Source organism: Talpa occidentalis, unplaced genomic scaffold, assembly GCF_014898055.3.
Source record: "Talpa occidentalis isolate TD23 unplaced genomic scaffold, MPIMG_talOcc4v2.1 talOcc4.9, whole genome shotgun sequence".
Lineage (NCBI taxonomy): Eukaryota > Metazoa > Chordata > Mammalia > Eulipotyphla > Talpidae > Talpa > Talpa occidentalis.
Window position 1 is genome coordinate 97144311 of NW_023605305.1, and position 22493 is coordinate 97166803.

At 38.0% G+C, this 22493-nt stretch overlaps 1 long non-coding RNA gene across 1 annotated transcript in view; it reads left to right on the forward strand.

Annotated features, from left to right (window-relative positions):
* Positions 1–1822: 1822 nt before the first annotated feature.
* Positions 1823–22493, forward strand: part of LOC129145176 (uncharacterized) — a 74499-nt gene continuing 53828 nt past the window's right edge. The window contains exons 1-2 of the long non-coding RNA XR_008550363.1: positions 1823–1906; positions 21182–21234. This is a non-coding gene — a long non-coding RNA (uncharacterized LOC129145176). The remainder of the gene's footprint in view (positions 1907–21181; positions 21235–22493) is intronic.

Consider the following 22493-nt stretch of genomic DNA (forward strand, 5'->3'; position numbering starts at 1 on the left):
TGACAGCACCTGAGGGGAGCAACCCTATGTTGTGAAAAATTAAACATGGATGTTTAAAAACATTTTTAAAAAAGCTTATTGGAGTGACTTTAAGAAAGAATGGGAGAAGAAAAATTGGAGAAAAGCTGTATAGTTGTTTCAAAGAATTTTGTTTATGGAGCAGGAGCTGTTAGGGAGAGCAGACTAAGAAAGTTTTCTTTCTTTTTTCTTTCAAGATGGGAAAAATAATGATTTATTTGTATGTGCACTGAAATAATTGTGTGGCAAGGAATTAGGATGATGTCAGAGATGATGTGGAGAATTGTCCCAGCTCTGTCTTTGAGTCCTAAGAGTAGATGGAATCTCATATACAAACGGAAGCCAAGAATGTGGATGCTCACTGAGGTGAGAAGGCAGATTCTGGGAGAAGGGAAAATGTGGTGATGGAAACTTAAAGAACGTCCTTTCTGATTGCTTTTTAAAAACACTGGAGTCATCAGTGGAGAAGGAAGGTGGTTTAGGAGACACTGGGGTTTCCAAATTAAAAAGGTGTGAAATAGTCATCTCAAAGAGTGAATAAGTGAATGAAAAAGTGATATATTACATATTGAGGTGTATCATTTTTTAATATAATCTCTGATATGAGATGACACATAATGTAATGTATAATATGATCACATATGATATGCTTGTCTGGCAGAATTAAGGAACCATGCGAAGCTTATGAATTAATAGACCCATCAAAGTGATTGTATATTTTACTCCAGCCACATCCAACTGTGTAAGTCAAGGGACAGTATAGCAGGAGAGTTGGCTTTAACCAGGGTAGAGGTTTTGTTGGAGAGTATATCAAAGCAAGGACTGCAAAACAAAAGATTGAGGTGATTTACAGCAGAGTGGTAGGTGAGGGAGTTTCTAGTAAATAAGGAGAGGAGTGGATACTATAAGAGTGCAAAGTCATCAAAAGGCTGTAGGCTCTCCATTATTAGAAGTTCTGATTGGGCTGAAAAATCACTGGGTCAGAATATTAGAAAGAAAGAACTGGAAAGAATGGAGATGATCAACAGAGTAAAGGGCACAAAAGTGGAATTATGGAGAGATTTTGTTACTAGTGATCATAGGATCTGGAATGTGAACACAGGAGAGAGGAGGAGTTAGGGTGACATACAATCATGGGGAAAAGAAACCCAAAGTATTATAGATCCTGGAGGGTCTTTGTCTGGCTTTTAATCCCCCATGAATTTTGAGGTGATAAGCAAGGACTATTTATCGTGGCTCTCATAATGGGAGAGCGTTGGCAGCTTCCCTGGGCCATGCTCTCCTCCTGAGAGTGGTGGGCGGTGGGTTTCCTGCTTCTGTAGGGTTGGTTAGCAGTGCAGGTAGAAGGGAGTGTGTTTTGGGCTGGTCTACACAGGGAGTGCACAGAGGTTTGTGAAATGTAGGTCACTTTTAGGACAGTATTCTGCCCTCAGGTTTCAGCTGGTTCTGGAGCCACTGATGGAAGACAGAGGTCTGCAAAGCAGAGGGTCTGTATCTCACTGGTGAGTGACTGAATTCCTATTAGCTTAGAAGCCCAAAACAGTGAAGGTTAGCCAAGCCAGGGCTCTTATAACAAAAGCATTGAGAGGTCCAGTTACTGGAAGGTTATGTACTCATTTTTAAAAAAAGAAAAAGCAGAGTAAGTAGTAGAGTGAATGAATGAATGAATGAGTGAGTGAGTGAGTGAGTGAGAGCCAGGAACTGAAATGTTTAGAAATGGGGAGAGATAAGCTTCGTGTGTGCACATGGGGTGACTGCCATTTGATGACACCATAATGAAGCATAAGGTAACAGACAGCTGAGATTTAAAGCTGGGGACCTTTCTTAGAAGAGGGAGGGGAAAGTGTTATGAGAGTAGCAAGGAAGAACATGGAGATCCTTTATCCAGGTAAGGGCCCAGTAGAATTTGAGCTGTGTCAAAAAACCATCAGCACTGTTTGAGAGGCTGCAGGGGAAGCAGGGTCCCTCAGGAAAGAACTAGGTTCTAGTTAGAGTAAGAATATGCAGAGAATGCCCAGAAAATAGCTTCTGATTACTAGTTAGGTTTCCTAGTGACCTTCCCTACAGTATCCAAGTAGAAAGGCCAGCATAATCTATGCATTTAGAAGGCTATCATCCAAAAAATTGGATATTTTATTTGCTATTTTGTTTGTATCCATAATACTAGATACAAGAAAATATTTATCCTTGGATATTTTCTTCTTACACATTCTGACTGAAATGGACCATGGAAATGCTGTTTATTTAGTTAAGATTTTGACTGTGCAAATGATCTTTAACTACTTAATTGGCTTTGATAGAACAAAAGTAGGAAAAGCAATCTGCATGCTGGGCTGTGACTTTATAGGCTTATGTATTTGGGAGCTATTCGTAGGGTAGAAAACTAAATCATGTAGATTACTTATTATTATCAAGGTCAGGAATAGAAATTCTGAAGGTGTAATGGTCTGGTAACCTAGGAGAGTTTCTTGAGCTATTCAAAATAGTTAACAAGTTATACAAAACAAAAGGAGAGTAGCCTTGTAAATTGTGAAATTTTGTTTATTTTCATTAATTTCCTTTGTGTAATAAAATGCCTTTCATTTTGTTAGCCAGTATTTAAAGTTTTAGCTTTCTTCCAATTGATATGCCAAGGGCAATAAATTATACACAGTGCTGCTAAAAACAAGCTGATTTAAGGGGAAAAAGTAATAATTATCAAAGACCAGAATTACAGTCAACATTAAAACAGATAATGTTGGCCCACAACTCTTGCCTGCCTGTTACTATCACAATGACAATTGGTACTTATATGCTACAAAACATGCCCCAAATTGTTGGCTCTCCTGTGCCAAGAACCTGGAGGAAAGTACAGTGCTAGAATAAACCATACTACTTCCCATCCCTTCCCATCCACTTCCCATCCACTATAATCTAGGGTTCTCATTGTATATAATTTCTTTCATTTTCCTCAAACTTGAACATACCAATCTTTTATCTGTCCCCTAGCTAGAATATGCTCTAATTCCATTTATCAATATCCATGACATAGTAATTCCTGCAAAGTTCTTTTTCATGTTTTCATTCTGTGGAAGTGAAGTGGAGGAATTAGAAGTCAATTGTTTTGGGGACATTGGATAGTCTAAACCTAATCAACTATTTATTTTGTATGTTGTCTTTTTTGTTTCTCTGCATAAAAGGTGGCAGATAACATCTTCTTTGATATATAGCATTTACTCATCTAAGTAGAGCCAGCTGAAAATATTTTGATTTCCTCCTAACTTGGGGCACTTTTATAGGTTCCATTGTGATTAGGGTATAGTTGGGTAGCTAGAGATGGGTCCTTTGCCCTTTCTGTATTTGCTGGGAGGATATATACACATTTTTTGCTCATTGTATTCTGAAAATGTAAATACATATGACTGTAAATGGTATTCTTGGGGCCAAAGACTTGAGAGAACTTTCTCTATTTGGAAAAATTTATAGTGAAATACTGTGATGCCAATAGCCTACAAAGAGAACCTATGGGCACCATGAAGAGAATTACCAAGTTCTCCCTCTTCTCACCCCTTACTTTCTCTCTCTTGCATTGTCAGGGAGTAGACTAGTATTGTACTTGGAGGAAAAGGACTTTACGTTGGTGTACCTCAGGAAAAATTTTCTTCTGTTTGTTGAATTTGATATGCCATAGTGTTTGGCCTCATGTTTTCAGTGGGAATTGTGAGGTAGTAAAGAATTGTTTGAACTCTTGATGTCCATTCAGTAAACAGTTAGGGGAATCTTCATTTGGCTATGCAGGCATGATGAGGAGATTACAATAATGAATGTAGTAGTCAGGTTGACACATTACAGGTTAATGGAATTTTAGTAACTCTGAGATTGAACAATAATAACCACATACCAAAGCTACTTCCAAGGTCAGCTGCAAGGGCTCACTTAAGAACAAGACTGTGAAAATTCTAAATATAAAATTTGAAATTCTAATTTCTGGAAGGCTCTGAAATGAAACTTGGTTGCCTTTTTGATGAAAATCTTTATATACATAGAATGCTTAGAAAGCATTTCCACTGCTGTTTGAAACATACAATAGTTGTCTTTTCCTTAGTGACTTTAGTGTCCATAACAGAATCTTTATTTGATTGTCACTCAGTGTCTCAAGGTCATCATTCCAAGCATTATTCTTCACTGGGGATACTACAGATGTGTAGTTTATCATCCTTTCAAAGAGCACATCTTCTATTTCATTTGATTGTCAATGAAGTTAAGATGGCTCCAGTAATAGTTATAAATGTGGGATATTGCATGAAATATAGCCCCATTCTTTACCTTCCTCTCTCCAATCCTCTTTGGAAAAACAAATGACATCAAATTATTTTCTCATCATATGTACCAAGCACATGAATAACTAAGGCCTTGTTTATAATTTTAATGTACATTTCTGTAATGCTTTTTCTACTGATAAGGAGCAGATTTAACTACAGATAGGGACTCTAAGAAGGAAAGTTTAGGAGATATAAGAAATTTAATGAAATATAATAACTTTTTGCTTGTTAATGTAACTTTATATTATTTCCCACAAAGAACAGTCAAATGAAACATGAGATTTTGGTAAATCCCTTTAGTTCTCCAAAATTAACCTTGGGATAAAGAGCTATAAAGTATGTAAATGAGCCTAACATTGTAATTGAACCAAAGTATTCTCCACTTATTTTTATTTGAAGATTTAATTAACCATCTTTTAAAATGTTTTTAAATACACCAAAATATGACACATTAAGAATTGCTGTAGAGATTATAGAACCCTCTGACTTCATAAAGATTATTTTTTTTCAGTATCTCCTATATGTCTACTACTGATTTAGGCACTATGAGAATTATACAAAAATTTAAACCATGATCTTTACTCCAGTGTGCATCTTGTTGAGATGTAACATAAACATAATTGAAATAGGCTCATTTCAATTAATGATTAGAAATACCCTTGTTCTCTAAGCATTCTCTTTATGTAAGGCTTTTCATCAAAATGTCAACCCAGTTGGGTTTCAGAATCTTCCAGAGATTAGTATTCCACCTGCATAACATATACATACATATTACATGTGTGTAATATAACATCTACATTAAGCAGAGTATCTATGTCTACAGATGCTGAAGGTTTCCTACCACTAGTTGGTCTGGGATGGGCCCTGAGAATCTGTATTCATAAAACATTCCCCAGTCAAAAAAAGCTGATTTGTGGACCAGACTTTGAGCTGAAAGGGTACAGATCAATGTTGTCTAATAAAAATATTATTTGAGTTAGAAATGTGAGCTATATTTACCATTGTAACAAATATATAAGTCTAAATTTTCTAGTGATAATACTGAAAAAGTTAAAAAAGGTAAAATCATTTTTAATGTTATTTGTATTTTAATGTGATAGATAAAAATTATCATTTCAACATTTAATCCAAACTATCAATACATTTTATATAGTTGTGCATCATTTAGCATTTCAGTAAATGACAGACTACATATACAATGATGGTTTCAATAAGTGATACCATATAGTGTAGGTGTGTGTTAGGCTATTTTATCTAGGTTTGCATATTTACACTCTGTGGCATTTACACAAATGATGAAAATTCCTAAGGATGCATTTTTCAGTGTATATCCTTGTGGCTCAGCAATGTATGACTGCATATAAAAATTATTGCTATCACTTTACTTACAATTTTTTGTTTTAAAACTTCAAAATCCAAAAATGTTTCTATATCTCACACCCCAAAATATATTTTACACTTATAGAATATCCAAATTCAAACTAGCCACATTTCGAGCATGGATATAAGACATGAAACCATAAAATATATGAAAGGAAACATGGGTGATTTACTCCTGGACATAAACAACAGAGATGTATTTGAGGACTCATCTCCAATGGCAAAGGAAACAAAAGCAAAAAATAAACAAATGGGATTACATCAAATTAAAAAGTTTTTTACCTCAAAAGGATCCACCACAAATATAAATGGCAATCTATTGACAGGAAGAAGATACTTAAACATCACAAGTCTGACAAGTTTTAATTTCCAAAATATTCACAGAACTCATACAACTCAACAACAACAAAAAAACAAACACCCCAACCAAAAAATGAATGAAAGACCTAAACAGACATTTCCCCATAGTAGATATTTAGATGGCCACCAAGTCATGGAAATAGTCTAAATACTCATTGACAGACAACTGGTTAAAGACATTGTGGAGTGTATACTCAGTGGAATACTACTGAGTTATTAAAAATGATGAAATAAGTTCATCAGCAACATGGCGGCGAGGAGACGCTGCGAGTAAGATCTCCCATTAAAAAAAGTTAATAGGGAGGAAAAGCGGCAGGTCCAGTGAGAACTGAGACAGGGAAGATAAACGGACGACTCCAGCAAACTGCCCGAAGAAGAAAGTTGCCATAAAAGAGGACGAGAAGGGAGGGAAGCGCAGAACCCTGCTCCCCTCCCCCGCCCACAGAGGCGGCACTCTCCGACCGGCAGAGACGAGGGAAACAACAAACCAAAACGCCCAACAAGAAAAATGGATGCAGCAAGTGGGACTGTGAGTGGAAAGGAACTATTTCAGCCACCACACCCGTGAACGGGAGCTGAGGCGAACCCTGCAGGATCCGCCGCGGAGGTGAGCTCCAGGCGCAGTAAAGAGAGCCCGCCCACCAGGAGGCCCAGCACCAGCACACAGCCCGGCAGCCCGGTAAGCTTGCGCGAAAGCGGCGCTAGGATTGCAGCTGCCCAGGGCCCTGCGCCTGCGACCTAGGCTTGCGGGGAGACGGCGGAGGCCCTCCCTGAGTGAGCAGGAACAAGGTGCCCAGGCAGGGGAGCGGGATTCAAAAGGCGCCATTCCCGCGCCACTGATCTGGGCTATAGCCCGCGTCCTGGAACTGAGGGCTTTGGAACTGAGACCCGGGCGGAGGCCCTCCCTGAGTGAGCAGGAACAAGGCGCCCAGGCAGGGGAGCGGGATTCAAAGGCGCCATTCCCACGCCACTGATCTGGGCTACAGCCCCTGTCCTGGAACTGAGGGCTTTGGAACTGAGACGGGCGGAGGCCCTCCCTGAGTGAGCAGGAACAAGGCGCCCAGGCAGGGGAGCGGGATTCAAAAGGCGCCATTCCCACGCCACTGATCTGGGCTACAGCCCGCGTCCTGGAACTGAGGGCTTTGGAACTGAGACCCGGGCGGAGGCCCTCCCTGAGTGAGCAGGAACAAGGCGCCCAGCAGGGGAGCGGGATTCAAAAGGCGCCATTCCCGCGCCACTGATCTGGGCTACAGCCCGCGTCCTGGAACTGAGGGCTTTGGAACTGAAACCCGGGGCACGAAATTAGGGGCGTGGGTTCCCCACGACGGTGGGGCACAAGGCAGACACAGCACCCCAAAGCCGTTGAGGTGTACCCTACCATCCCCGCTCTGCTCCCTGTCCCACGGGGTGGAAAATCAGCTCCCCAAGGGCTCTAGGAGAGATCTCTGGTGCCACCTAGCGACTTGACCCCAGCACAGGCTACTGAAGGAGCTAGTGGCCAGCTGGGGAGTTAGCCCACACCGGGCCCCTTCTGAACAAGTAGTCTGAGCCCACAGGGAGAGCGAGCACCCACAGCTGGGGCAGACCAGGCGCGCAGAATAGTGTGCCTGAGACCAGAAGCGCAGGGAGTGTGTCCCACATCACCATTTTAGAACAGGGACATTTCTTCAGTAAAGACTACCTGCAGAAGGCTTCCTCAGGAGCCAGAGGTGAGCGGGGGAAGTTCGCCCACGCCAGACCCCCTCTGGCCTGCAGTCCAAGCCCAGAGGGGAGCAGGAACCCACCGCCGGGGCAGACCAGGCGCACAGGGAGTGTGTCCCCACATCGGCATTTTAGAACAGGGACCTTTCTCCAGTAAAGACTGCTTGAAACTGACAGATGACTCCTAAAAGAACCAGAGGGGAACAGAGAAGCCCACCCAAGATGCGGCAAGTCCCAACAACACAGTGTCCCAACGCATACGGCAAATTAGAAAACAGACAGTAGGGAGGAGAAGAACCACACGCAACCTAGCAACTCTCCAGAGAAAAAGCACACCAAAAAAGAAAGCCAGCCCCCAGATTGCAACGACAATAACTTGGAAGAATTTCTGAGCCTTCCAGAAAGAGAATTTAAAATTGCCGTGATTAAAAAACTGACAGAAGTCATAAAGGAAAACAATGATAAGGGAAAAATAATCAACGATCAGAAGAATGCAATTGAGTCCCTAGAGAGGGAAAACAATGGTCAGAAGAAAGAAATTGAGTCCCTAAAGAGGGAAGTAAAAGAAATGCAGGAGATCAAAGAATTAATGAAGAACTAAAGAATTCTGGGAAAAGCAATGAAAGCAGAATAGATGAAATGGAAGAACGAATAAGTAATCTTGAAGACACAGAAATAAAAAAGAACCAAAACAGAGAAGGAAAGAGAAGTACGAAGGAAAAAGAACGAAGAAAGACTTCGGGAACTATCGGACTCCATGAGGAAAGGAAATATAAGAGTTATAGGAATACCAGAAGGAGAGGAGAGAGATGTAGGAACAGAGAAAATATTCAAAGAGATAATTGAAGAGAACTTCCCAAATGTGAAGAAGGAGCTGAAAATTGATATACAAGAAGCAAGAAGAACACCAAACTTCCACGACGAAAGGAAAAATACAGCAAGACACATAATAGTAAAGCTCCCAAGAATCCAGGACAAGGAAAAATAATGAAGCTGGCAAGAGGAAGAAACAGATAACATTCAAAGGAAAACCAATCAGGCTGACATCAGACTTCTCCGAAGAAACACTACGGGCAAGGAGAGAGTGGAGGGACATAGTCAACAGACTCCAAGAAAACAGATGCCAACAAGAATACTCTATCCCGCAAAGCTCTCCTTCCTCTTTGAAGAAAGAATATGGACCTTCCCAGACAAACAGAAACTCCGGAATTTCATTGCAACTAAACCCCACTCCAAAAAATACTACAAGGAGTTCTAAAGCCAGAACCTCAGAGCGACGAATAACAATGAAAGAAGGCCAAAAAAAAAAAAAAAGTTAAAAAATAAATAAATAAAATCAAAGAAAGACAAACACAATGGCAAATACAGATGTTAACATATCAATATTAACTCTAAATGTAAATGGACTAAACTCTTCAATAAAAAGACACAGAGTTGCAGCCTGGATTAAGAAACAAAACCCAACCTTTTGCTGTCTCCAGGAAACACATTTAGCTACAAAAGATAAAAATAGGCTCAAAGTTAAAGGATGGAAAACAATCCTACAAGCAAATGGACCAAAAAGAAAGCAGGAACAGCTATACTTATATCAGATAAAACAGATTTCAAACTCAAAAAGATAAAAAGAGACCCAATGGTCACTACATTATGATCAAGGGGACAATACTTCAAGAAGAAATAACACTCATTAACATATACTCACCAAACGAAGGAGCACCAAAATATATCAGACAACTGTTGTCCTCTCTGAAAACAGATCAGAGAAAAACATACGTAGTGGGAGACTTCAACACACCACTATCAACAATGGATAGATCAACAAGACAAAAAATAAGTAAAGAAACCAAAGCTCTAAATAAAGACCTAGAGCAATTGGGCTTAACAGACATCTATAGAACACTAAACCCCAAAAAAACGGAGTACACATTTTTCTCAAGCGCACACGGATCATTCTCCAGGATCGATCACATACTGGGGCACAAGACAAACATCAACAGATACACAAGATTGAAATCATATCAACCATCTTTTCTGACCATGAAGGCATCAAACTAGAAATAAACCATAAAAAGAAGGCAAGGAACTTTCCTACCTCATGGAGATTAAAAACCACACTACTGGAAGACCATTGGACTAATGAGGAGATCAAAGAAGAAATTAAAAAATTTTTTGAATTGAACGACAAGGAGGACACCAATATCCTAAATGTATGGGATGCAGCAAAAGCAGTAATAAGAGGAAAATATATAGCAATAGAAGCTCACATCAAGAAACAAGAAAGAACGCAAAGAAACAACCTAATCTCGAAGCTCAAAGATCTAGAAAAAGAACAACAAGAAAACCCAAACCAGTAGAAGAAAAGAAATAATAAAAACCAAAGCAGAAATAAATGAAATTGAAACTAAAAAAACAATCCAAAAGATCAATGAAACCAAGAGCTGGTTCTTTGAAAAAATCAATAAAATAGACAAACCCCTAGCCAGGCTCACAAAGGAAAAAAGGGAGAAAGCACAAATAAATAGGATCATAAATGAAAGAGGAGAAATCACAACGGACACAGCAGAAATCAAAGAATAATCAGTAACTACTATGAACAGTTATATGGAAACAAGTTTAACAATCTAGAGGAGATGGACAAATTCCTACAACTCTACAATCACCCAAAGCTAGATAAAGAAGAAATAGAACACCTAAACAGACCAATTACAATTAGCGAAATTGAAATGGTAATCAAAAACCTCCCCAAAAACAAAAGCCCAGGACCTGATGGATTTACAAATGAATTCTACCAAACATTCAGAGACGAATTAGTGCCTATCCTTCACAAACTCTTCCAAAAATTGAGAAGGAAGGGACAATACCAAACACATTCTATGAAGCCAACATTACACTAATACCAAAACCGAACAAGGACAACACAAAAAAGGAAAACTACAGGCCAATCTCCCTAATGAACACTGATGCAAAAATCCTCAATAAAATTTTAGCTATCAGAATCCAACAATGTATCCATAAGATAATTCACCACGACCAAGTTGGATTCATTCCAGGGGCACAAGGATGGTTTAACATCCGAAAATCAATCAACGTTATCCAACACATCAACAAAAAAATATAAAAACCATATGATAATATCAATAGATGCTGAGAAAGCTTTCGACAAAGTGCAACACCCATTCATGATAAAAGCCCTTGAAGTTCTTGGGATACAAGGAACATACCTCAACATCATAAAGGCCATCTATGACAAGCCAACAGCCAGTATCATTCTCAATGGTGAAAAGCTGAAAGCAATTCCATTAAGATCTGGAACAAGACAAGGATGTCCACTCTCACCATTGCTTTTCAATATAATACTGGAAGTCCTAGCCAGGGCAATAAGACAAGAGAAAGACATCCAAGGAATCCAAATAGGAAAAGAAGAAGTCAAACTATCACTATTTGCAGACGATATGATATTATACATAGAGAACCCAAAAACTCCACAGAAAAGCTAATTCAACTCATCAATCAGTTCAGTAAAGTGGCAGGATACAAAATCAACACGCAAAAGTCAGTAGCCTTCCTATACACAAACAATAAATCTGAAGAAGAAGAAATCGAAAAGACCATCCCTTTTGTTATTGAAACAAAAAAAATCAAATATTTGGGAATAATCTAACAAAAGAGGTAAAGGACCTATACAAAGAAAACTATAAAACACTGTTAAAAGAAATAGAAGAAGACACAAAGAAATGGAGAGACATCCCCTGCTCATGGATTGGAAGAATAAACATTATTAAAATGGCCATCCTTCCAAAAGCAATATACAGATTCAATGCTATTCCAATCAAAATTTCAATGTCATTCTTCAAAGAAATAGAAAAATTATTGATGAAATTCATATGGAATCACAAAAAACCCCGAATAGCCAAAGCTCTCCTGAAAAAAAAAGAAGGGAATGGAGGCATCAGACTCCCAGACTTCAAACTATACTACAAAGCCATAATCATCAAAACTGCATGGTATTGGAACAAGAACAGACATACAGACCAATGGAATCGAATAGAAAATCCAGAAATAAACCCACAGATTTATGGTCAACTAATCTTTGACAAAGGAGCAAAGACTATGCATTGGAGCAAAGAAAGTTTGTTCAATAAATGGTGCTGGGAAAACTGGGTCGCTACATGCAAAAGAATGAAGCTTGACCACCACCTCACACCATACACAAAAATCAACTCAAAATGGATTAAAGAACTAGACATAAGACCTGAAACCATAAATATATAGAAGGAAATATAGGCGAAACACTACGTGATTTGCACATCAAAGACATCTTTACAGACACATCACCCAAAGCAGTGATAGTGAAGGCAAAGATAAACAGCTGGGACTATATCAAATTAAAGAGCTTTGCACAGCAAAAGAGACAATAACAAAAAAGAGAAACCCCACCAACTGGGAGAACATTTTTGCACCCACACTAATGATAAAGGACTGATCACAAAAATCTGCAAAGAGCTGATGAGACTCAACAACAACAAAGAAAATAATCCAGTCAAAAAATGGGCAGAAGAGCTTAAAAGAAACTTCTCTGAAGAGGAAATGCAAATGGCCAACAGGCATATGAAAAAATGTTCAACATCACTTGTCATCAGGGAAATGCAAATCAAAACTACCATGAGATACCATCTTACACCAGTGAGAATGGCACATATTAAAAAAACTAGCAACAACAAATGTTGGCGAGGGTGTGGAGAAAAAGGAACTCTTCTGCACTGTTGGTGGGAGTGCAAACTGGTCCAACCACTGTGGAAAGCTGTGTGGAGATTTCTGGACCTACTAAACATAGAGCTTCCATATGACCCAGCAATTCCACTCCTAGGTATTTACCCAAAGGACACAGAAACATCAATTCCAAAGAACACCTGCACCCCTATGTTTATAGCAGCACTGTTTACAATAGCTAAGCTTTGGAAACAACCCAAATGCCCAAAATAGATGACTGGATCAAGAAGATGTGGTACATATATACCATGGAATATTACTCAGCATTCAAAAAAGATAAACACATGCAATTTGCTGCAACATGGATGGCGCTGGAAGGGATCATGCTCAGCGAAATAAGCCAAAAAGAAAAAGAAAAATACCGGATGGTCTCACTCATAGCAGGAATCTAGAAAACTTAAATAAGGGACCAGGAAAATGAAAAACTATAAGAAAGTGAAAATCAAAATCAACAAAAAACTATGAACCAGAGACACTTTTAGGGGGGCGGGGGCGGGAGGGAGGGATTGGGTCAGAATGGGGGGCGGCAATTGTATGGGGAATATAACAATAAAATTTATAAAAAAAAAAAAAAAAAAAAAAAATGATGAAATAGCGCTTTGTGAACAAAATAGATGGATCTTGACAAGATTATGAAAAGTGAACTAAGGAAGTAAAAGAGAGTTACCAGATGAACTCACTCATTTGGGGAACCTAAGTAGCCAAAGAAAATAGACTGGCAAACAATAAGGATTATTCTTAGACTTTATAAAAATTAAACTGGTTGTCAGAAGGTTGGGAGGAGGGGACATAGTGTAGAGATAACAGGGTTTTGGCATTGAGAGGAGGTGGAGGGTGAGTGAAGCCTGTGCACTTATGGAGGGGTGAAGGTGTACTCCCAAGATTATGTAACAAAGTAAATTATTAGAAAGGCAATAAAATTTGAAAAAATTATATATTAAATTAAATATTTATAATTAATAAATACAATCCCTTAGTGAACAAAAAATTTATGAAACTGAGACCCAAGAGATCTTTTATCTTATTTCTAATATAAATCAGCAGTATAAATGCCCTTAGTTTTCTAATGTATAGAATGGATGACATGGACTAGATTTTGGTTGGTCTGTGGGAAAATCCAGACCAGCATCCATCCTGTTAACATAACACGAAGACCCCTTTCGTGTGTGCTACTATGTCTGACTTCTCTTTTGATGCAACTCCAGAGTTGACTATTAGCAACACAAAGCCTAAAAATATTTATGATCTGATGTTTAGAGAAAAGGTGCTGAACCCTGAATCTGATGATCCCTAAAATCATTTATATTTCTGTTAGAAATATAGCTCTACCATTTGCCAACTGGGTGACCCTGGGAAAGTCACTTAACCTTTCTAGGTCTGTTTTTATTTTTATCTGTGAGACAGAAAGGTAAAAGAAGAAACTACTTGATAGCTTTGTTGCTTAGACTAAGTTAGATAATCCATGCAGAGTGCGTAGTGAAATCATTGAAACGCATCAAAATATAGCTATCATCATCATTAATAGCCATGCTATTATTTTCTATTTTATTAAAAATAACAATATACCTAAAGTTATATGACATCAACAGTTTATTTTTAAGTACTAGTTGGGCTTTTAACTCATGAAAAATTTAAGATTATGACTAGGAATTTCTGGAACCAGATGGTTCCAGCATGTCTTTCCCACATGCTGAATCCTCCGCCCATAGATAATTTGGTGGATTTCCCAAATCCGTGTTTGATGACTAGAGAGACGCTTCATAGTTTAGAAAAACAGGAACCTCTTTGTATTTCCACAGGAATTAAACTGGCATATCCAGCATCTTAGATCAATGTAGGACATAGTTAGGACATGCACCTAGTTAGGAGGAAAGAAAAAAATGCACTATAATATGGAATTAAGCAGAGAGATGGCATGTTCACAAATTTTCTGCTCTGATTAATAAATATTAACAATAATATAATAAATTAATGTTAACTCCATAAACTCCCATGTAGACAGATAGGAGAATGTTACTTAAGTAGTTCAGCTGTCTCTGAGCTGATTCTTGGGTGCAGCAATTTCATTTTCCTTTACAGTTAAGATTTCTCTTAATCCCAAAGAGGTACAGAGACACCCTTCTTGGTTCTACTTAACTTCTTTGACCAAACACAGGAATCTCTGGGGAATTGGTGCCCTGCTTCAAGAACCCAGCCATGTGGTAATTCCAATATTCTCCTCTGTGTCACCAAGATCCGGAGAGAGGTAAAGATTACTTCAGGAGCAGTTGTGAAAGACACTTGTCTGAGCCCACCCACAGAGGAAAACAACCTCCATCCCTGACTTCCCTCTATTCCAGAGTCCACTGAATCCCAGTGATGTTCATCTCTAGGACCCTATTGCATCTGTTTCAATAGCCAGAGTCAGTGCTCCCAACAGAATAAATGCCTAACAATCTTCCCAAAAGAGCAAAAAGATAATGAGTTCTGATATAAATGAAGTACAATTTTCAACACATGATTTTATGTCAGTGTGACTTGATTATGAGGCTGTAAAAAATGAGTTTTGTTGTGGTGAATGTCAATACTTAAAAGCCCATAGCTTTTGAAGTGTCTCAAACCATAGGGAATAAAAATGGAAGTTTCCAGTAGCTTGACTTTGCAAAGAAAAAGTGTGTATTGAAATAAAGAGGGCAGCAAGCAGGCATATGTTCCTAATTTTCAGTGCCTTATTCAATTTTAATCAGACAAAACAAGTTCTTGAAATATGAGTCAATAACATTATTTTCTTAATTGCTTCTAAATTATTTTTCTTTTTTTCTCCTAGACACTCTTATTTGCTGTCATGTTGAGCCATGGTTTTGTTTTTTAGAAATATATTTATGAAGACAGCCCACCATGGTGGCACAAATGTTGTTGTGATTACAAAGTTTGGATCTTTAGATTTATACTTACAGATAATGTACTTGTGTCAAATTTGCTATCCTGTTGTATGAATAAACTCTAATATTTTGCCAGATGAAGGGAGACTAGAGATGATCCACACATGAATGAAACAAATAAAATCTACCTGCCTTTTGGCTTAATTCTAATTTTCAGTGGACATTCACCCAATGCCTTCTATGGTGGAGAGTTTATGTAATGGGAATTAGTCAGAAATTAGACCTTGGAATATTGCACCAAAAACAATGCAAAACAAATAATCAAAATATGGAAGGCTAATACTGTTTAATACCCACTGGGTTTGATAGTAGTTTCCTTCTTATTATTTCAGATGATAATCAAATTTCTGTTTGAAAATTTAATTTGGTCATGTACTCATGCACTCACAGAATTTTACTATGGCCTATTTTAGTTCTGACATTGTTCTAATCATTGGGGATATAGGGAATATGACAGATCCATTTCTCTGTCCTTATAGATTTTACAGGTCAGGAATAAAAGTCGGGATAGAGACAGATGCTTGCTACGTGAAGCAAGAAGATTCAAGACTGAAATAACCATTTTCTGCAATTACTTTCCAAAAGAGAGAGTGTAATATAATGTGATTTTAGTGTGTCCCTCTCTCCTGTCTCACCATTACATACACAATAATTCTGCTATTTCTTTTCAATATCTGATTCTACTATAAAAGTTTTATCACATCACTGTAGTTTCTACCATAAGTGCTTTATTGCTTTCATTTATAGTTTTATCTATACTAATGTTATATATTTGAGTATATGTGTAAATGAGATAAAGAAGGAGAGACATAGGTTGTTAGATTACATTTAATTATGAGTGAGTTCCAGTTCCTTTCTCTAAGTAGGTTTAAATTAGAAAATGGGAAAAATACCAAAAATATATGCCATTTGGGGAAGAATTGGTAACAGAGAGTGTAGAACTCATCTCCAGAAGTTGGCTGGGGAGTTCTACATCCTATACATGCCCTTCACTCTTCTACTCCCAGGATTTGCTCTTTAACAATTGAGTTCCCCAAGAAAATCTTTCTTCGAGTCTATGAAGTTTTATTCCTGGCATAGGATCCATATTCTGGAATAATTAACTTACCGCTTTAATCACATTAATCACTAGAGTTCTTCTCATCCCAAAGTTAGACTTGAACTTTACACCATAGATTTCACCCCCCTTATTTTCCATTTTAAGTGTCAAGGACAAATAGCAGCTCAAATCTCATCCTCACCTAAACATAAAATATTTTGCAATATGCTATGTTGATTTTCCTTGTTGTGATACTGGCTGTGCCACATGGACCAAAGATGGATCCAGATGGAGCTTTGACTGGGCTATTGTCAGTTTCTCATCCTGGATCCCACCACTGGATTGGGTTTACCAGGCTGCTGATATGTGCAGTTACTGTGGGGGCCAGGCTCAGTGCTCCCTAGATGGAGTTGCTGACCCATTTTTTCCTGATATTCTTATGAGCAATTCTAGAGGAATAGCAACAATCAGATATTATTTTAGTTTTCCCCAAGTTAGCTGTGTAAATGATTGCAATGTCAGAGAAACTTAAATTAGACTGGTAGCAATATACGGTGGTTCAAACATATCATTCACAATAGTATTGTTTTGAAATGTATAATATCATTTTCATGCATTTACTCAGTGTCATAGAGAAATTTGCTTTTTTTTTTTTGGAGAAGCTTTAGACTGGAATGTGGGTGGCTAGCAGTTCTTTCATCATAATACTAAGAAAAAACCACAAGTGTTTTTGCAAGTGGCCTCGTCCCCACAGTATGCACATCACAGTGACAATTTCACCTCTCTGTGACCTCTGGAAGCTGTTATTAGAAAGCAGCTAGTTTTGCCAGTCATTTTTGTGTGTTATAGAGATAAAGTGGAACAATTTTTTACTTTTGTGAATTGTGACCATTAATACCTGGAGTAAATATTACCTTATACCCCGAGTGAATCACATTCTGAACATGGTACTTGCAGCTGCCAGTCCTTAAACCTCTTTTTAACAATGCATAGCCCAGGGCCTCAGGCCAAGAGGTCTGCAGAGAAAAAAGGGTAAAATTAATCTTGAAATACCTTAGGTTGTGATATAGATATTTTGTAATGTTTAAAATTTCCAGAGTTAGTAGTCATAATCCTGTTGAATCTAGCCCAAAAAATGTACTTGACTTAGGTAGAAGATTGAAGTAAGAAACATGTCATTCATTCATTTTGAATGTTAAAGTCACAGGAAGAATAACAAGTCCACATACTATACGTAAAATTATGTGAATAGCATTTAACAGAATAGCAATAAACTATATAATTAAAATATAAAACAAGTTGTTAGACTCCAAAAGATTTAAGTATCTCTAACAAAAAATAAAGTTGGTTATTTTACCCTTCAAAGGCATATAAATCATCAGATTTCCTGTACTTAGGGATCTGTAGCATGAATGATAAGAACAAAATGCCTGATACAAAACTCATCTCCAGAACTTAGCCTGGGAATTTCTACATCCTATGCCTGCTACCCTTTATGTTTCAATTCCCAGAATTTCCTCTTGAACTATTATGAGTCAACTATGAGTCAAAAAACCTAGAACGAAAACAGCTACAAATATTTTAACAGTCTGCACATTTGCAAAAATACAAATGGGAACAAATTATCCTCTCCATAAAGGTATCTCAGGAAAATTATTTGCAAATCAATTTCTACAGGAGTTCAAACATTATTCTGATTTGGGTCTTTCTGGAAGCAATGCTTTGTTAGTATATTTTAGTAATTGTGGATATTGCTTCAAAGTAACTAATTTAGGGCAGTTTATAAGAGCCTACCATGTGTACAAAAACTGGGCTTTGCTAGCTTTGCTAATTCCTCCCTCCAAACCAATCCTTGCCTAATAACTGTGTTAAGTTTGGCTCCTTTTCTTGAGCTTCAGTCCCTCCTTATGAATCATGAGACTCATTCAGTTGTCAATATCAATTTTAGTTGCCCTGATGTATAATCTCAATTTTCTTCGTAGAAGCATTTGCCCCTCCACTGTCCCCCGCCCCCTTTGCCTTGGTGCTTTTCAGAGGTGAGAAGAACTAAGTAGAAGTACAAGTTCAGGGAATGGGAGTGTGGGGGAGATAATTGGGTTCCAGCCCCTGCCCTGCAACTTGCTGTTTATATGACTTTGAAGAGCGTGTGCTGCTATTTCCCCATGTATGAATGGAGATTAAAAAGTCTTCCCTAAGGGTTGTGAAGATTATATGATATAATAAGTGCACTTAAAGTACATGATACTGTGTCTGCAAAAGAATCAGAAGTTGATAAAGAGCAGTGAGATTAGATGTTTTCATTACTTTTATTGTTATCATAGACTACTTGGGTTCTGAAACCTTCCTTTTTACATCTATTCTCTTGTTCTGCTATGTGATTTTATCACAGAGCCTCAAAATCCATAGTCTTTAATATATCCCACCCTGGCAATAGGGAAACAGGTCAGAGTGACTTTGAAGTTCCTCAGCTGCTAAAAAATTCACTTCAGAAGGAAAATCCTAATGCCATGATCCAGGCAGTGGGGTAAATGTCAAGTAGCTGAATCTTGAGGATGCACTTCTTGCATTCCAAGTGGGAGCAGACATTTGGAGCTGTGACTGGCTCACCATGATCTGAATGCTTTATTGGTCACTTAAGCAATTAAGAAACTGCTCCCCACTTTAACCTTTACTTATCTCCTCCAATATCTATTCAGCCACATTAAGAACTTGGCACCACCAGGTGTCTTATTCTCAGACCTAGGACTTTAAGCATTGGGTATATTCTGGAAAATAGCCTGTTTCTAACATCAGAGGGTGGGCTTTTGAATGGCCCGTCCTAATGTTTGGTGTGAAGTAAGCAAATTTAAAATGATTAATGCCCTATCATTAATTTCTTCATGAATGTGATGGTCTTGCTTTTAATTGTCATCTTTTCTCATTAACTCTGAACAGGTCAACATATTGCTTTCTATTTTTAAAGCCTCTACTTTTAAAAATTATATTTATTTTATTTATTTATACATACAGAACTGGGGTGTAGGCCAGAGGTGTGGGGATGAGAGGATTTACCAGAGACAGAGTGGGGAGCAGAACAGGCAGATCTACTGAAATACACTGCTGAGGGGAACAGACAGGAGTGGTCTGCTATGCCATGTGGTTTAGCTCTCTGGCCAGGGATCAAACTCATGCCATGGTGGCTGGCGATTGCTTGATAGCACTGTGACTTTAACTCCTGTGCCACCAGAGAGGCCCATAAAGACTCTGCTTTTGAGGACTCTGGGTACTTAGATGGTGGGGGTGGTGTGGTAACATATTAATACATCTGAGGATGTATGAACCTATTCCCCTAAATGACATATAATGTTGTAAGTCAATGTTGCCTCATTGAAAAATTGAATGAATGAATGAATGAATGAATGAATGAATAAAAACTCTACTTTGGAGAATGTTTAGAGAGAGGGTCTACTCTTTCTGCTCTCTAATAGATAAGCCTTTGAAGTCTTCTTAATATTTGAGGGGAACCTTCTCAAAAACGTATTAACAAATGTACAAAGATGCTCTCCTCAGGGTTTTAGAGGAGGGCAAAGACACAGTAACTGCTATTGGTGAGTTATAGCTTTTTCCTGACATCTAAAGTACTTCTTGTCACAGCACCAGACCACCCAAGCAGCACTCCACTCCCTGCTTCCCACTGACACCTACACCCCAAAGTCTCGGTCTTGTAAGTGGAAATCTAATACTTATTATACCTATGGATACAGTCAAAGTCCATGTCAAATAGAATTGTATGGGAGATTTCCAGAGTTTTCCCAGCAGCATCTCCTTCCCTCAATATTTGGAGAAAAAGAACTGTTTCTCTTAGTTAGCAGAGGTTTTAAACCCAGATAAAGCGTGCATATAAAGTGGAATTCTGCGGTCACATTAATGAATTGAGAGTTGGTTGGGTTGGACAGCACCATACGGCTATGAGCCTGTGACAAGAAGAAGCAGGAATATAGTGGTTAAGGCTTGAACATGCTCTAGCAAAGACTCAGAATTAAAGACTCTGAGTCACTTTGGGTCCTGGATTCACTTAGAACTAGACATCTCATGCATGGTCCATATTGTTTTGTAATCACAGGATCAATTGCAGCAGACAAAATGCATAGTTTTAATTAATTTAGCTTGTTGGTGTTAACTGTGTATTTTGTCTCTTGCAATTGTACCTGTTGCTAACCCAAATGTTCACTATTACTTTCATTTATTTAAACTGTTAAAATGGCTGAAAATAATATATATATTTCCCTTCCAATGCTGTTTCTTATCACAGACAATGACTTAAAATAAAATATCATGGTAGCTACTTGACCTGAATCTACTTTTAAACAGTCAAACTGAATTCCTGAAAATACAAATGGAGGTGCCTTCCAGATTTAGCTTTGACTATTGAATTAAGAACAGTATGACTTTGCCATTGCTATATATATTTGGATGATATTATATATTGCTTTAAGATCTTATCTTAGAAACTGGGAATCTTTTATGACTTGCTCCTTTGCTTTTTTGGCATTCTGACATTTTTACAGATGAACAATTGTTCAATATGTAAAGTTTAAATGGCTCTCTATTCAATAAAGTATTGTATTATTGAATGAATTACAAAGAAGCAGTATCCTTTGCACATTAACTTTGAATCTGCTTCTTAGAGCAAAATCCTGGTTTTCTTTCAGATGCTAATAATATACTGTCCCAGCAAAGAAAAGTTATTATCTAAAAGGATTTGGTAAGCCTTGGTTTGCTTTCATTATTTATTTTGCTTAATAGTGACTTCTTATGCTAGCAAAGTAATTTATTCCTTCCTATCTATTATAGTAATTTTGACTCTGTTGTTGTTTTTCTGTCTTTGGTAATTTGAGATATTATTATTGATTATGAAATAATTCAAAATCCATATCTTCTGTTGTGAATATACTCTTAGGATGGTACTTGTTGTTGATGCCTTTTTTACTTTTTCATAAGAAGAACAAAATGAATAACATTAATGTTATCAGCATGAACATATATGATACTAAGTAGGCAGTTTCATGTAGTGGCGAGATTATTGAACTTGGGGTAGATAGTGTTATCTACTTACTTCTTATATGAGTTGGCATTTATCTACTTATTAGTTGGACAATCTTAAGTCAATAACTTCTTGTAATCTCATTTTCTGCAAATGCAGATAATGATTCTACATTGTTGTGTTCTAGAATAGTGAGATGTGAGTGGATGAGTAAAAATTATCAGTATGAAGGTATGGAAGGAATAAAAGAATGGGAGACACCGAGAAATTGCAAAGAAGACAACTGTCACCTCTTAGACCGAGGGAGCAAAGGGGAAATGATAGAATTGTCAGAGCTAGAAATCTTGAAAAAATGCAGACCTGAGAAGTGATGTGCATAGCAGTCGGGGAATACCTTAGAGACAGTAATTTGGGACTAGTACTGAGTTGACCCAAGAAACCTAGAGATGGAACCAACTTCTGTTGCTGCTCAAAAGAGTGTATTGCTGAATGAGGGCCTCCCTAGTGGTGCAAGGGTAGTTAGATCCCTGACCAGAGAACTAACCCACATGGCACAGCAGACCTCTCCTGCCTCACCCTGCTGCTCCCCTCAGCGGTATATTTTAGTGGATCTGCCTGTTCTGCTCCACACTCTGGTGAATCCTCTCACCACTGCCTCCTGCCCCCTGCACCTGTAACCTATACCCCAGCTCTTACATGCATAAATAAACAAAATAAATCTTTTTTAAAAAGAGTATATTGCTGAATGAATGCTGGTGAGAATAGCAAGAACAAAGAAATCCTTTTACCCCTCATCCAACTTTCCATTCAACTAGAGCTCCCTACATATGGAACTGTCTAGGGAACTTAGTAGAAGAGGAGAAATACACATTTCAGAGCCCCAAACCTCAGCATACAAAAGAGATTCTGGAGGAGTAGATCTGAGTTGAGAGATAGTAATTTAATAGCTAGCCTATAAGGTTTTAGCGAAAGGTAACTAT